Below are 14,391 nucleotides of genomic sequence, written 5' to 3' on the forward strand. Positions count from 1 at the left end.
AAAGGCAATGAACAATTTTCTCAGAGATAAGCTTCAGCCTTGAAGGTCTGAAGATGTTTGGCAGAAATCCAATTTGATGTGTACCACTCCTGCTTTAATTGGAGTTCCAGTCTAAAATCTGTTCTAGTTTTTTTTGAGTTTAAATTAAAGACATGTTTTACTGACTGTTTTAAGTAGCAAATGTCAGGAATTGAATATTGTTTTAAGGGAGAGAAGGATAAAAAAAGGAGATAATGGGAAAGATCAAAGTTTGTGTAAGGACCTAGTGTTAAGTCTTTTGTTGTAAGAATGTTAAATAACTTTTTCTTTAGTTTTTGGTTTTATTACAGTCATTTGAAAGGCGCCTGAAGAACAAGAAAATGACGTAATTTACCTATATTTTAAAATAAGCACGTGCTATTCTGTTCTGTGTGTAGTTAATAAGTAGTATAAGTTAATAAGTCTGAATTGAATTAATACTGTTAAGGTTAATTGACCTGTTTAAGTTGAAGAACTGGAAATTTCATTGTTGCCACAATGAACTTTCAAGTTTATTATGTCATGTTTTGGAGGAGTCTTCAGTTCCGGACAGAGGACTCACTCTTATAACTTTGGTAGTTTTGATTTTTAAATATTATTGCAGTGAATTGGAATTTGGAGTCATCTTTGTTAAAAAACATTAAGAATTCTTGGATTAGAAACCTCTTATAAAAGATGAAAAAATAAGTTTGGAAACAATTGGAGTTTAATCTAAAATGCTGTCTTTCCTGATGGAGTTGATAATCCTTTCTTGAAGTTGATAATGTTATTAAAGATTTTGTTGTTTGAAAATCCTAAGGATACCAAAAACCATTTAAAATGGAGTTTAGTTCTTTTCGATAAAAAAAAGGTTACGTAAAGCGACGCAGCGGAGAATGCTTTGCTCCGCCCCCTTGGAGACAAGCAAGAAATTAACCCTGCTGCAGCCATCCTTATCAATGAGACAAAGTGCTTGAGAAGGAGAGATAGTTGCAAGCACTTCTGTCTTTAACGTACAAAAAGTACAACCAAGTCTGGGCATAAGAAATTGGAATCAATAAACAAAATTTAATTGATATGAGTGGCTATTTAAAGTATTCAAAGGGAAATTTACTGTTATTTGAATTTGGAATAATCTGAGATGTCAAAAATCCAGTTTAATTTGGCAAGTTATTTAAGGAATTAAAATGTCATCTAAGGTAAAAAAAAAACATAAACAATATACACTAATGTCTGGAATCAAATGGAAATGTTCGATTTCTGTTTTAATGAATTATGAATATTAATTGTAAAGGTTCCCCAGGGCTCAAAATGAGAGAGAATTATAATTAATGGGAATTGGCAATCAGATCTGGCTGATGCAAGCACTAATAAAGGAATTCTGGGGATAAACAAATAGTGAAATAAACAGCTAATTTCCAAGAAAATTCAAGGCAAATTGATGCAAGACAGGTGCCAGTTTGGATCAATGACACCCAGTTGGAATACTTAACTAGTCACACAAATGATAAAATTACCAGGTGCCAAATCAGAAAACTTAAAGTATGGAAAGATCAGGAATGTGTAAATACAGGATCTATGAGTATTGGAGTAGTGTTGGGAATACCTGTAATTCTGAGAGATAAGTTAGGGATGCAATTATACAAAGTAGAAAATACAGGAGTGATAAGGGGAAAAGATTACATAAAATACAATGATATTTTACCCTATGTTATGGAAATTGGAAAAGAGGTAATTGGAACAACATTGTCCATTGTCTGAGTGTAGTCTGGAAAACCAGGTGGTCATATGTCCTCATCCTATAGATAAAATGGCAGAATCAAAATGTGGATTTAATGCCACTGTAAATTGCACCATGAAGACTAGGAAAGCATTGTCAGGGCTAACCCATGTGGCCTATATGGGAAAGGGGAGATATTGCTTAACCACCACAGCGAAGGAGTACCAGTATGGACATAAACGGACTTGTCCGGTGAGCAACAATACATTTTGGTTCAACCCACAAATACCAACCCGAGTAGGGAAGATGGAGTTGGTACAGATACATAAGCAAAAGACAGAAACAATAACTGTGACAGAAAGTATTAAGGAGGATTTGACTATTCAGCCATTGCCCACACGCTTGGGTAAGGAGAGACAGCAGCTAGAAGACATTGCTGTAGTGTACTACAATTTGGAACAACAGTCGAAGATGCAACAAGATGAGATTGACAAGATAAATGATTCTACCTGGCAGGAGGACTTATGGAACTGGGGGTCAGACGTGCAGATACACCCCTGGTTTAGAATTATCTCCCATGTCCTGATAGTGGTTTTGGGTATCATGGTGTTATATGTGACCGACTTAATTTGGCAACTTTAGAAATTAATTAGGCGATATAAGAGGATGTATGAACACAGGTTGGACAGCTACCCGAAAAGCAATTAGTGTTTGAACTTGCTCTGTAAAAGGAGGGACAATTAGTTATGCCATAAAAGGGTAATTGTATAACCTTTTCATATATACTTAAAATGAATTAATGAATGATCAATGTACTCTAAGATGTTTGTACAATTGAAATTGTAATTGTATAAGTGCACCACCTTTTATATTGTTAACGAGTAACTGAAGCCCTTGCAAAACTTATGCCTTTACAGAGTTTCCGCAGGCCCCTCTTGTGGCACAAGCAGGCAACGTATTGAGTGCAACCCCTCTGGGTGTTGAAGGCTGTTTCTAGACAAATAGAGACCATTAAAGGCACCTAGGTGGGATCAAGGGATTGATTTTTTAAAATGTTTTGAAGAATCAAAGGGGGGACTGTGAGAACAGAATTTAGATTTTAGAATTTTTAAGAACAGAATTACATGGGAACATTTAAGATGAAACAATTAATCAATCATGTATTGCTAACGAGCTAGCTTCAGTGCTGCAGGGAGGGACAGCTTATCAGAAATGACTTCATAACTACAGGGCTGCAGAGGCAACTTGGCCTTGCAGCTGGTACAGCGAGAGAGCGAGACATTGTACCTCAACAGCACTCTTCTTATCACCCAGACATGACAATCCTAGGGAACAGTTAGAATGAAAAACATACTGACCAGGCTAATACACGCCCCCTTGTTAGAGGGTGGCTCAGCCTACCCTTCTGATTCAGCAGTTGCTGAGTTTTTTCTTTTATATTTGCTTTTATATTATACTGTTTAAATGTTATTTGAGTAAATAGATCCATATAATCCTAGTGAATATATATTATCATATATAAGTTGATCAGTAGAGAGAAGGTTATCATAGAATGATAAAAGGGGGGAATGTGGAAGTGAGCAGAAAGGCATGGCACTATGCTTAATGGGAAATATAGCCAAGTTAGGAATAGTAGCTTTGCTGAGCTTTGATTTTAAGTGGCAGAAACCACAATGAAATAGTTAAAAGTAAAGGCAGAGCGTGTGAGACTGTAAAGACTAGCCGACACTGGTAATTGCAAGGACATCTGTTCTTTATGGCCTGATTGTGTGACTCCCTGTGGTTTGGAACAAATGGACTCCTGTGAATCAAATGATGTCCATCCCTGTGTGAGTGATAAGGAATGTAGAGCCCCTCTTATCAGTATATACTACCCTGCTTTGGGTAACTGCAGACTGCACGAAACACTCAGGAATGTACACCTAATAGAGATAGCAGGATGCGCCACAATTACTTGTCACAAGGTAGAGACAGAACTCATGATCAATGTAGGGAGTGAGACCAGAATGTTTATTGATGATTCCTATGCTCTTGCTAATTAGCTTGCTTGTCCGCTTTCTTTTATCTTGCTGGTACAAAACAATATTTTATTAGTAACAAGTATGTATTGAGAATGGAGTGTATTGTTAACCTCAGTAACAGATGTACTGCATGTCACCACGTGGGTGAAGTCGAATTGAACCGCACTGATTGGTTAAACAAGGAGGTGTAGCATGAATCTTAATGTATAAACAGTAGTATCTGTATCAAAAACTTCACTTACTTTGGTGGACCAGACAGACTCTGGGTGGAGTCAGTGTCGTTGTATTAAAGTAAGTCAGCCGGCTAAATGCGCAAATAAAGTAATTGATTTTACCTACACATCCGACTCAGTATATTTACTGAACCAGACTGAATGCAAAAAGAACTCAGATTTACACTAGCATCCCATGAACCTGGACCCCCTGCTGAGGCATGCAGCCACTCAACAGCACGTTTAGTGCTATTATAATGTGATTATAATCATTATAAATATCATTATAATGAAATTATACTATCATTATAATTAGCAGGCAGCACAAAGTGCTGGTTAATCATTCATCACGACCCCTGTGCCCAATTTCAGAGGCTATCCAATTTTGAAACCATTGAGTTCGCATTGCCAGTTATGAGAACATTGTGGCTGCATACAGTGTCAGCTTAGATCAGTTGATAGAACTTTTGTCTCTGAATCAGTAGGTTAGGAATTTGTACTCGCTGTATTTTTTAGCTCATAATCGAGGCTGGCACTTTAGTGCAACATTGAGGGTGTGTTGTGTTGTCAGAGGTGACATCTTTCAGATGAGACGTTCAACTGTTGCCCCATTTACCCATTCAGGTGGATGTAAAAGATGCCATGGCACTTTTTGGAAGTGAGTTGGGGAATTCTCTCAGTGCCTTAGCCAACATGGACTGCAACGGTTTAAGAAGGCAACTCACCACCACCTTCTCAAGGGCAATTAGGGATGGGCAATAAATGCTGGCCTAGCCAGCGACACTTACATCCCATGAATGAATGAGAAGAAAACATTTCTCCTTTAGCCAACATAATCGGGGCAAACTATCTGGTCATTCATTCATTTGCTGTTTGTGGGACTTTGCTGTGCTACCATATTTTCCACTAAACAATAGAGTCATAGAGTCATAATGGCACAGCAGGAAGCCATTTGGCCCATCAAGTCCATTCAGGCTCTCTGCAGAGCAATCCAATCAGCCCCATTCCACAGCTCTATTACCGTAGCCCTGCAAGTTTATTTCCCTCAAGTGCCCATCCAATTTCCTTTCGAAATCATTCCTCATCTCTGCTTTCCGCACCCTCGTGGGCAGCAAGTTCCAGGATATTACCACACACTGCTTAAAATTTTTCCTCACATCCACTCCTGCACCTCCTGTCCAAAACCTTAAATCTGTGTTCTCTAGCCCTAGTACCATCAGCTTTTTAAAAAATTCATTCATGGGATGTGGGCGGCGCTGGCCAGGCCAGCATTTATTGCCCATCCCTAATTGCCCTTGAGAAGGTGGTGGTGAGCTGCCTTCTTGAACCGCTGCAGTCCATGTTGGGTAGGTACACCCACAGTGTTGTTAGGAAGGGAGTTCCAGGTTTTTGACCCAGTGACAGTGAAGGAACGGTGATATAGTTCCAAGTCAGGATGGTGTGTGACTTGGAGGGGAACTTGCAGCTAATGCGAAGAGCTTTTCTTTGTCTACCCTATCAAAACCGGTCATAATTTTGTACACTTCTATCAAATCTCCCCTCAATTTCCTTTGCTACAAGGAGAACAACCCTAGCTTCTCCATCCTAACCTTGTAGCTGAAGTCCCTCATCCCTGGAACCTTTCTGGTGAATCTCCTCTCAAGAACCCTTGCATCCTTCCTAAAGTGTGGTGACCAGAGGTGGACACAATACTCTAATTGTGGCGTAACAGAGCTTTATAAAGGTTCATCAAACGTCCTTGCTTTTGTACTCAATACTTCTATTTATGAAGCCCACAATCCCATATGCTTTGTTAACTAGTCTCTCGAAAATAGCAACACAGCAGGCTCAGCTGGGATTTTATTTTTAACTCAGGACCTTTCACATCTCAATCAGTGAAATGCCCAAGCCCAATGAGACCAATATTGACTATTCAAACTGTCAATTAATCACAGTCAACTTCTGCAATTAGCATGTTAATTTTTTGCTGATTAATATTTTAATGTGCCAATCAGGAAGTTACAGTAATAATATCGGATGACAAACATTGCCTAACCTTCTTCATGTGTTTTCAAATTACAAATATAAAATTATTTCAGTTTGTCCGAAGATGAATTTTTTTAGAATTAGAATTAGAATATTACAGCGCAGTACAGGCCCTTCGGCCCTCGATGTTGCGCCGAGCTGTGAAACCATCTGACCTACACTATTCCATTTTCATCCATATGTCTATCCAATGTCCACTTAAATGCCCTTAAAGTTGGCGAATCTACTACTGCTGCAGGCAGGGCATTCCACGCCCTTACTACTCTCTGAGTAAAGAAACTACCTCTCACATCTGTCCTATATCTATCACCCCTCAACTTGAAGCTATGTCCCCTCGTGTTTGCCATCACCATCCGAGGAAAAAGACGCTCACTATCCACCCTATCTAACCCTCTGATTATCTTATATGTCTCTATTAAGTCACCTCTCCTCCTCCTTCTCTCCAACGAAAACAACCTCAAGTCCCTCAGCCTTTCCTCGTAAGACCTTCCCTCCATACCCTCCTAGTAAATCTCCTCTGCACCCTTTCCATAGCTTCCACATCCTTTCTATAATGCGGTGACCAGAACTGCACGCAATACTCCAGGTGCGGTCTCACCAGAGTCTTGTACAGCTGCAGCATGACCTCGTGGCTCCGAAACTCGACCCCCCTACTAATAAAAGCTAACACACCATATGCCTTCTTGACAGCCCGATTAACCTGGTTAGCAACCTTCAGGGATTTATGCACCTGGACACCAAGATCTCTCTGCTCATCTACACTAACAAGAATCTTCCCATTAGCCCAGTACTCTGCATTCCTGTTACTCCTTCCAAAGTGAATCACCTCACACTTTTCCGCATTAAACTCCATTTGCCATCTCTCAGCCCAGCTCTGCAGCCTATCTATGTCTCTCTGTACCCTACAACATCCTTCGGCACTATCCACAACTCCACCGACCTTAGTGTCATCTGCAAATTTACTAACCCACCCTTCTACACCCTCTTCCAGGTCATTTATAAAAATGACAAACAGCAATGGCCCCAAAACAGATCCTTGCGGTACACCACTAGTAACTAAACTCCAGGATGAACATTTGCCATCAACCACCACCCTCTGTCTTCTTTCAGCTAGCCAATTTCTGATCCAAAGCTCTAAATCACCTTCAACCCCATACTTCCGTATTTTCTGCAATAGCCTACCGTGGGGAACCTTATCAAACGCCTTACTGAAATCCATATACACCACATCCACTGCTTTACCCTCATCCACCTGTTTGGTCACCTTCTCGAAAAACTCAATAAGGTTTGTGAGGCACGACCTACCCGTCACAAAACCGTGCTGACTATCTCTAATGTACTTATTCTTTTCAAGATGATTATAAATCCTGTCTCTTATAACCTTTTCCAACATTTTACCCACAACCGAAGTGAGGCTCACAGGTCTATAATTACCAGGGCTGTCTCTACTCCCCTTCTTGAACAAGGGGACAACATTTGCAATCCTCCAGTCTTCCGGCACTATTCCTGTCGACAATGACGACATAAAGATCAAGGACAAAGGCTCTGCAATCTCCTCCCTAGCTTCCCAGAGAATCCTAGGATAAATCCCATCTGGCCCAGGGGACTTATCTATTTTCACACTTTCCAAAATTGCTAACACCTCCTCCTTGTGAACCTCAATCCCATCTAGCCTTGTAGCCTCTGGTGCCTGTCCTTGTCACTACTGCTTCCTAGCCATCTGACCCCTAGTGGTGGAAAATCTAAGAACAGCTGACAATAAAAAGAATAAAGGAGCCTGTCAGTCAAGCAGTAATTGCGTTTACCACTTGATGTTGGGGTGACTGGGGAAGGTATCATTCCGGGTCGGGTGGGCAGACAGAAAGATGCCAAGTTGTGTTGAGTGGGGCAAGCAGCTGGATGTGGCAGAACAGGGCAGCGAGACATCCTTTAAAAAAGAGGGAATCGATCTATAAAAGTAGAAATTAAGGCTGTCAGGAAAATAAAATAAATTGTGATTAACGTGGACCAATATTCAACAGAAAGCAGTCAAAATAAATAACAGGCAAGAGTAAACTAAAGCATAATGGAGTGAAGCACGAGAAGTGAAGGACTTGTGAGTGGAAAGTTTATTTTTTTTAAATCTCTGATTGTCCATGAGATAGATAGTTACTTGTATCCACTGTCAAACTGAGTTCCAGTATCACCAAGGAAGCAGCACTCTCTTACTACAGCACTGAAGTGTCAGCCTAGATTATGATTGGTGAGGAGATTGAATCTACAATCTGCTGATTCAAAACAGGAGTGTTTCCACTGAGCCAAGTTGTCTGATTATTCAATAAATAGTAAATCAACTATGTGTAGGAGTCAGCAAACATTACTGAACTGGACACCTTACATTGTTCCAAAATCTCTGAGCGATATCTACCCTATAGAATACAAGCATCAAATTATGTCTGCATTGCAATGCTTTTTTCGAAATTTTGAATTGGTATTGAAGATGACAATGCTGATAAATTGTGATACATTTATATAATTATAAGAATACACATATATGAAAATGAGCTGAATTTTCAGGGCCACGGGCAGCATGTCAATTTCAAGGTGGCAATCCCAGAGGCAACAATAATGAGCAGCGCAGGACAGGAATCCTGCTCTCCCTATAATTCAGGCCAATCAAAATTATTTAAAAGCTCATTAAGAGCTTTTAAGGGTCTGCAGTCTGATTTTTTTAAGCACCAGATAGGCTACCCACACCTTCAGAAACTGACCAGCTGAAGGCAGGTGGGTAAAGAATGGGGAGCCAGTCATGGCTTCCCCAGGGCATCACCCTGGCCCTGTAAGAGGGTCAGTGAGGCAAAGAGGAACTGGTTACTCAGTAAGGGGGTGCGCTTGGTGCTGCACAAGTGTCAGGGAGAGTGGGCATTCAGCACTCGGGCTTTGAATGGGCTTGGTGCCCAGCTGGCATTGCAGGGGGCAGAAAAGCAGGGGGAAATGCTGCCAAGGACAATTGTGTGGTCACCTGCCCAGAAGGAAGGCTCCAGCTGGCAATGGGGGTACGACTGTCAGATTTTGGGCCCCATGACGATAAGGGGCAACATCCTTTGCAGGAAAGGTGGAACCCCGGGCATCAGGAAGGCAGAGGAGGGGAAAGAGGGGAAGGAAGGCAACGGAAACCAAAACCTCAACACAGAATTGACTGCCAAAAATGAAGCTACCTGGAGATGACCATGAATCAGTCCCGCAGGAGACGGCGACTCTCCAGGCAGATGGTTACAGACCTCATCACCAAAGACCTCACACCTTGCAGCACTCGTCGCCATGCCCTGCCAGTCGCCATCAAAGTCACTGTGGCCTTGAAAGTCTTCATTTCTGGTTTCTTCCAAGGATCAGCTGTGGACCTTAGTGGCATCTCAATATTGGCTACACATTGTGTCTCGTTGGTCACTGATGCCCTCTTTGCCAGAGCTAGGCAGTACATTCATTTAATGACAGACACAGCCTCATAGGCACAGAAGGCATTGGGTTTCACCTCCATTGCTGTATTCCCCCAGGTGCAGGGCATCATCAATTGCACCCATGTGGACATTAAGGCAACCAGTGAGATCCATCAATAGGAAAGGCCTGCACTCCCTCAACATTCAATTGGTCTGCAACCACAACAAGAGATTCCTTCATGTGTGTGCTTGTTTTCCAGGCAGCTGCTATGACTCCTTCATCCTCGGCCAGTCCGAGCTGCCACAGATTTTCACTCCAACCCTAAAAGTGTGTGGATGGATCTGGGCTCACAAGGGAAATCCCTTGAAAACCTGGCTACTAACTCCTCTAGGGGATCCCCTGACAGAGGCACAGAAAGAATACAACCAATGCCACCTACTCAACAGGCCAACCTTTGAGCAGGCCATTGGGCTCCTGAAGCTGCGACTCCAGTGGCTGGACCGGTCAGGTTATACCCTCCTCCAAGTCTCGGACATTGTGGTGGTCTGCTGCCCACTCCATAAATGGCCCTCAGAGACTGAGGACAGTGAAGCTCTGGAATGAGACAGCTCATTAGGGGAGTAGCAGGAGCAGGAGAGGAGGTGGATGGAGATGACGCTGAACAAAGAGGTGCCCCTTATTGTTGTTATTATTATTCCCCATTATTGTTTTTTATTTATTATTTTATTGTTTTATATATATATTCCTTTTGCATTTTATTTATTTATCTTTTAACCATGTGCTAGTCTTAAACTTAGTTTTCATGTTTTTGCTTTCATACAGACTTGTTCATTATTCTGCCATTAGCACTCTCTCTGGACTCATGCTTTGTCTTTCACTACAACTATTTAGCACTCCATTTGCATTCTGTTCCATGACATCTGCCATTTAACCTGTCCCCCCTCTGTCCTATCACAGTCCTTCCTTCTTGTTCTACTTCCCCCCTCCCTCCTCTCACTTGCTCAAAGACTGTTACATTTTTAACATCTGCCAGTCCTGATGAATGGTCACAAACCTGAAACGTCAACTCTGTTTCTCTCTCCACAGTCCTGCTGAGTATTTCCGGCACTTTCTGTTCTCATTTCAGAGTTCCAGTATCCACAGTATTTTGCTCTTATTAAAGAGGTGCCCCTGCTGTATGACAAGGTGGACTCTTCCTCCTTGCCACCCTCTGGGAAAAGGATCTCCCTCATGGCCTCCAGCATTAGATCCGGTCGGTATTGATGAAGCGTATGTCTGCCTGGCCTCCAGCTCCCCTGTGACATCTGGCTTCCCTCTGGTGGAGAGGAAGGCTTTGGCACAAACCACAGATCTCTCCCTCAGGACAAGCAGCAGCCTCGGTGATGGCTGCCACACTTCATCTGAGCCACCTCCATTCCTGCTCCCATGGGCTCTGAGTGGGCAGCAAACACAATACCAATTAAAGACCCCCCCCCCCCCAACCCCGAAAATCTGAACTTTTAATCAATTTTCCACCAGAGGCGGTTTCTGACCCGAAAACAGACCTGGCTCCTGTTTCCCGCCTCCATGGCAAAAAGTCATCCCATTAAATGTCTCGAGGGAAAACTTGGAGAACAACACAAATGAATGTATTCATGTAAACTGGCAGAGCTCAATTGAAGACTGTCTAAAAATCAAAATCATTTAGAAGAACTAAAATACATTTTAAAAATCAGTGATATTAAAGCTATCAATTAATTGAAGCAGGAAAATACTAGCATCCTAAATAGGTGAGCAGCAGTGCGTGACCTATCACATGCACTAAAGAACACTGGAGAGAGCATTTGAGACAGACTAAAACAGAAGCCTCCTGAAGGAAATTCAAACAGACAGCTCCATGGGGATGAGAGGAAGTATATTTGTGCCCACAATTTCTCACTTGGCATAAAAAACCTTACAAAGTGTGCAGTCTCATCTACATATTGTCCTGAAATAAGATAATGTGTTTAAAAAAAGTAAACCTTTTGCATGAGACTGCCAACTAATGCTAAATTTTTGAAAGTCTTGTGTTGTGGCCTCAGGCCTGTAAGAAGATGAATTAAGACAACCTTAACTCATTTCACTAATAATACTTCTAGCCAGACATAGAAAACTTCCATTGCATCACCCAGTCCCTCGCCAAGCCTGTTTCTTACAGTTTATTGTTTCTGAATAAATTTCTCATTATATTGATTTTGCAATTTAAAATTCATCATTTATATTTACTGAGTAATTGCTCACAAACCATGTTCGATAATCAATCTGCACGGGTTCTGTACACATCGGACTGAATTTAATGCCAGCGGCGGCGGCCCCGACAGCGGGCTGGAAAGCCAGGAGCAGCACCGCTGCAGCCGTATCAGGAGTCCATCAGGCGATTAATTGCTTGCCGTCAGGGCTCCCATTTCTTTAAGGGCCAATCAAAGGGCCATCAACTCTACAGTCTGAGCAGCACCATCGGGAGCGGTGGCCACTGCTGGGACTGCACCTAGCCAGGATCAGCAAGATGGAGCAGGCCCCAGAACCCAGGTGAATGGGGTCAGTGTCAATGGGGCCAGTCAGGCGAGGGGTGGATGATTGTTTCTGAGGGCAGACGTGGGGTGTTTTAGTGGACCACAAGGTGCTCAATCAGGAGGGCCCTAATTCTACCCCACGCCCCCCACCCTCCAAGCCCACAGGGAGGCTGCCATGTTTTGCTGGGTGGTCTCCCACATGTCGGAGGGCCCCCCCACCCCCACTGCTTGTATTCTACCAGCAGCAGCCAGAAGAGGCCCTTAATTGACCACACAATTTGCACCACACAAGTGCCAGGCAATGACCATCTCAAACAAGAGCGAATCTAACCATCTCCTCTTGATGTTCAATGGCATTACTATCAACATCTTAGGGATCACCATTAACCAGACACGGAACTGGACCAGCCATATAAATGCTGTGGCTACAAGAGCAGGTCAAAGGCTGAGAATTCTGCGGTGAGTAACTCATCTCCTGTCTCCCCAGTGCCTATCCACCATGTACAAGGCACAAGTCAGGAGTGTGATGGAATACTCTCCACTTCCCTGGATAGGTGCATCTCCAACAACACTCAAGAAGCTCGACAAAGCAGCCTACTTGATTGGCACACCAGCCACCACCTTAAACATTCACTCCCTCCACCACCGACGCACAGTGGCAGCAGTGTGTACCATCTACAAGATGCATTGTAGCAACTTATCAAGGCTCCTTCGACAGCACCTTCCAAACCTGCGACCTCTACCAGCTAGAAGGATAAGGGCAGCAGATGCATGAGAACACCACTACATAGCCCTGGACTAGTTACTCACAGTGTGAAACTACCAGAAGATTGTTACCCTCCCACCCACATTGAAGGCTTCTCAGGGGAAGGAATGGCATTCCCTATGGGCATATCCTTGTATTTCATTTTCATGGAGCGGGAGGAGGAAGGGCAACACAGGGCAGAGCAAAGGAGAGCGAGGCAGCATTTAAGGAACATTTGTCAGTGTCTTCCGAAAAGGCGGGAAGAAAATGCAGACCTCAGAATTTGGCACAAGCTCTGCAATATACACAAACAACTATCTCCCAATTATTATAAAATCAAGTTAAAAATCTGTATTATCCTTCAGTTCTTTTCAAGTATCTGTTAACTGAGAAAATTAGAAAGTGGTCTCTGTTTAAGTGTAGGAAAGGTGGCATTGAGAATGGTAACACCTGCTCTGCACCTTCACATTACACTCAGCTGCAGGTTTGAGAGTAAAATAGTATAAGCAGTCACTTTGATTTTGTCAACCAGTTATTTATGAAGAGATTTGACAGTAAGTAATTAATTAATTGATTCTGATCACTATTCTAAATTTTCACTCGATTAATTCAAAAGACAATGTTGAGAGCCAAAGACTATTATGAGGACAGCTTCTTTAGATGCATGTCTCAGAGTTTCTTAACTAATTATTAATATGAGATTTGTGGAGAGGGTTGGTCTGGAAAATCAGTCCTGAGTATTTTCTGGATGCCTAAATGTTCAAAATTGATCCATCCTTCCAAATAAGCAGATTCCAAACATGACTCTACATATGTTCTGAAAAAGATGCCCCAACGAGCTCTCTCACACTAAGCTCAGTGACTGTAATAAATTTCACTCTCCAATAATCTTTTATATATAAGAAAAGTAATTCTCAGTCCACTAGGCCCCCAATGGATGATTAAATTATACAACATATCACAAGAAGCAAAAGATAGCATCTGCAGTTTAATAGATCCTGACAATCCATGTGAAAATCCCTCACTGTGCATCCTTCCCTTGAAGTTTGAAAACAGTTTTCTCTTCACTTCCTTATAATTTGCAGATGTCAGAAAGAAGCTAGTTCAATAAACAGTAAAACATAAATCAGATCAAAATTTGCAGATGACACAAAACTTGGAAATATTGTGAACTGTGAGGAGGACAGTGATAGACTTCAAGAGGACACAGGCTGGTGGAAGGGGCAGACACATGACAGATGAAATTTAATACAGAGACGTGTGACGTGATACATTTTGGTAGGAAAAATGAGGAAAGGCAATATAAAATAAAGGGTGCAAATCTAAAGGGGGTTCAGGAGCAGAGGGACCTGGGGGTATATGTGCACAAATCATTGAAGGTGGGAGGACAGGTTGAAAAAGCAGGTAAAAAGGCATAAGGGATCCTGAGCTTTATAAATAGAGGCAGAGAGTACAAAAGCAAGGATGTTATGGTGAATCTTTATAAAATATTGGTTTGGCCTCAACAGGTGTATCATGTCCAATTCTGAGCATTGCACTTTAGGAAGGATATGGAAGCATTGGAAAGGATGTAAAAAGATTTACGAGAATGGTTCCTGGGATGAGAGACTTCAGTTATGAGGATAAATTAGAGAAGTTGGGATTGTTCTTCTTGGAGAAGAGAAGGTTGAGAAGAGAATTGTTAGAGATGTTCAAAATGATGAGGGATCTGGACAGAGTAGAT

The sequence above is a fragment of the Heterodontus francisci genome, chromosome 8 (assembly GCF_036365525.1).
Source record: "Heterodontus francisci isolate sHetFra1 chromosome 8, sHetFra1.hap1, whole genome shotgun sequence".
NCBI classification, from domain to species: Eukaryota; Metazoa; Chordata; class Chondrichthyes; order Heterodontiformes; family Heterodontidae; genus Heterodontus; species Heterodontus francisci.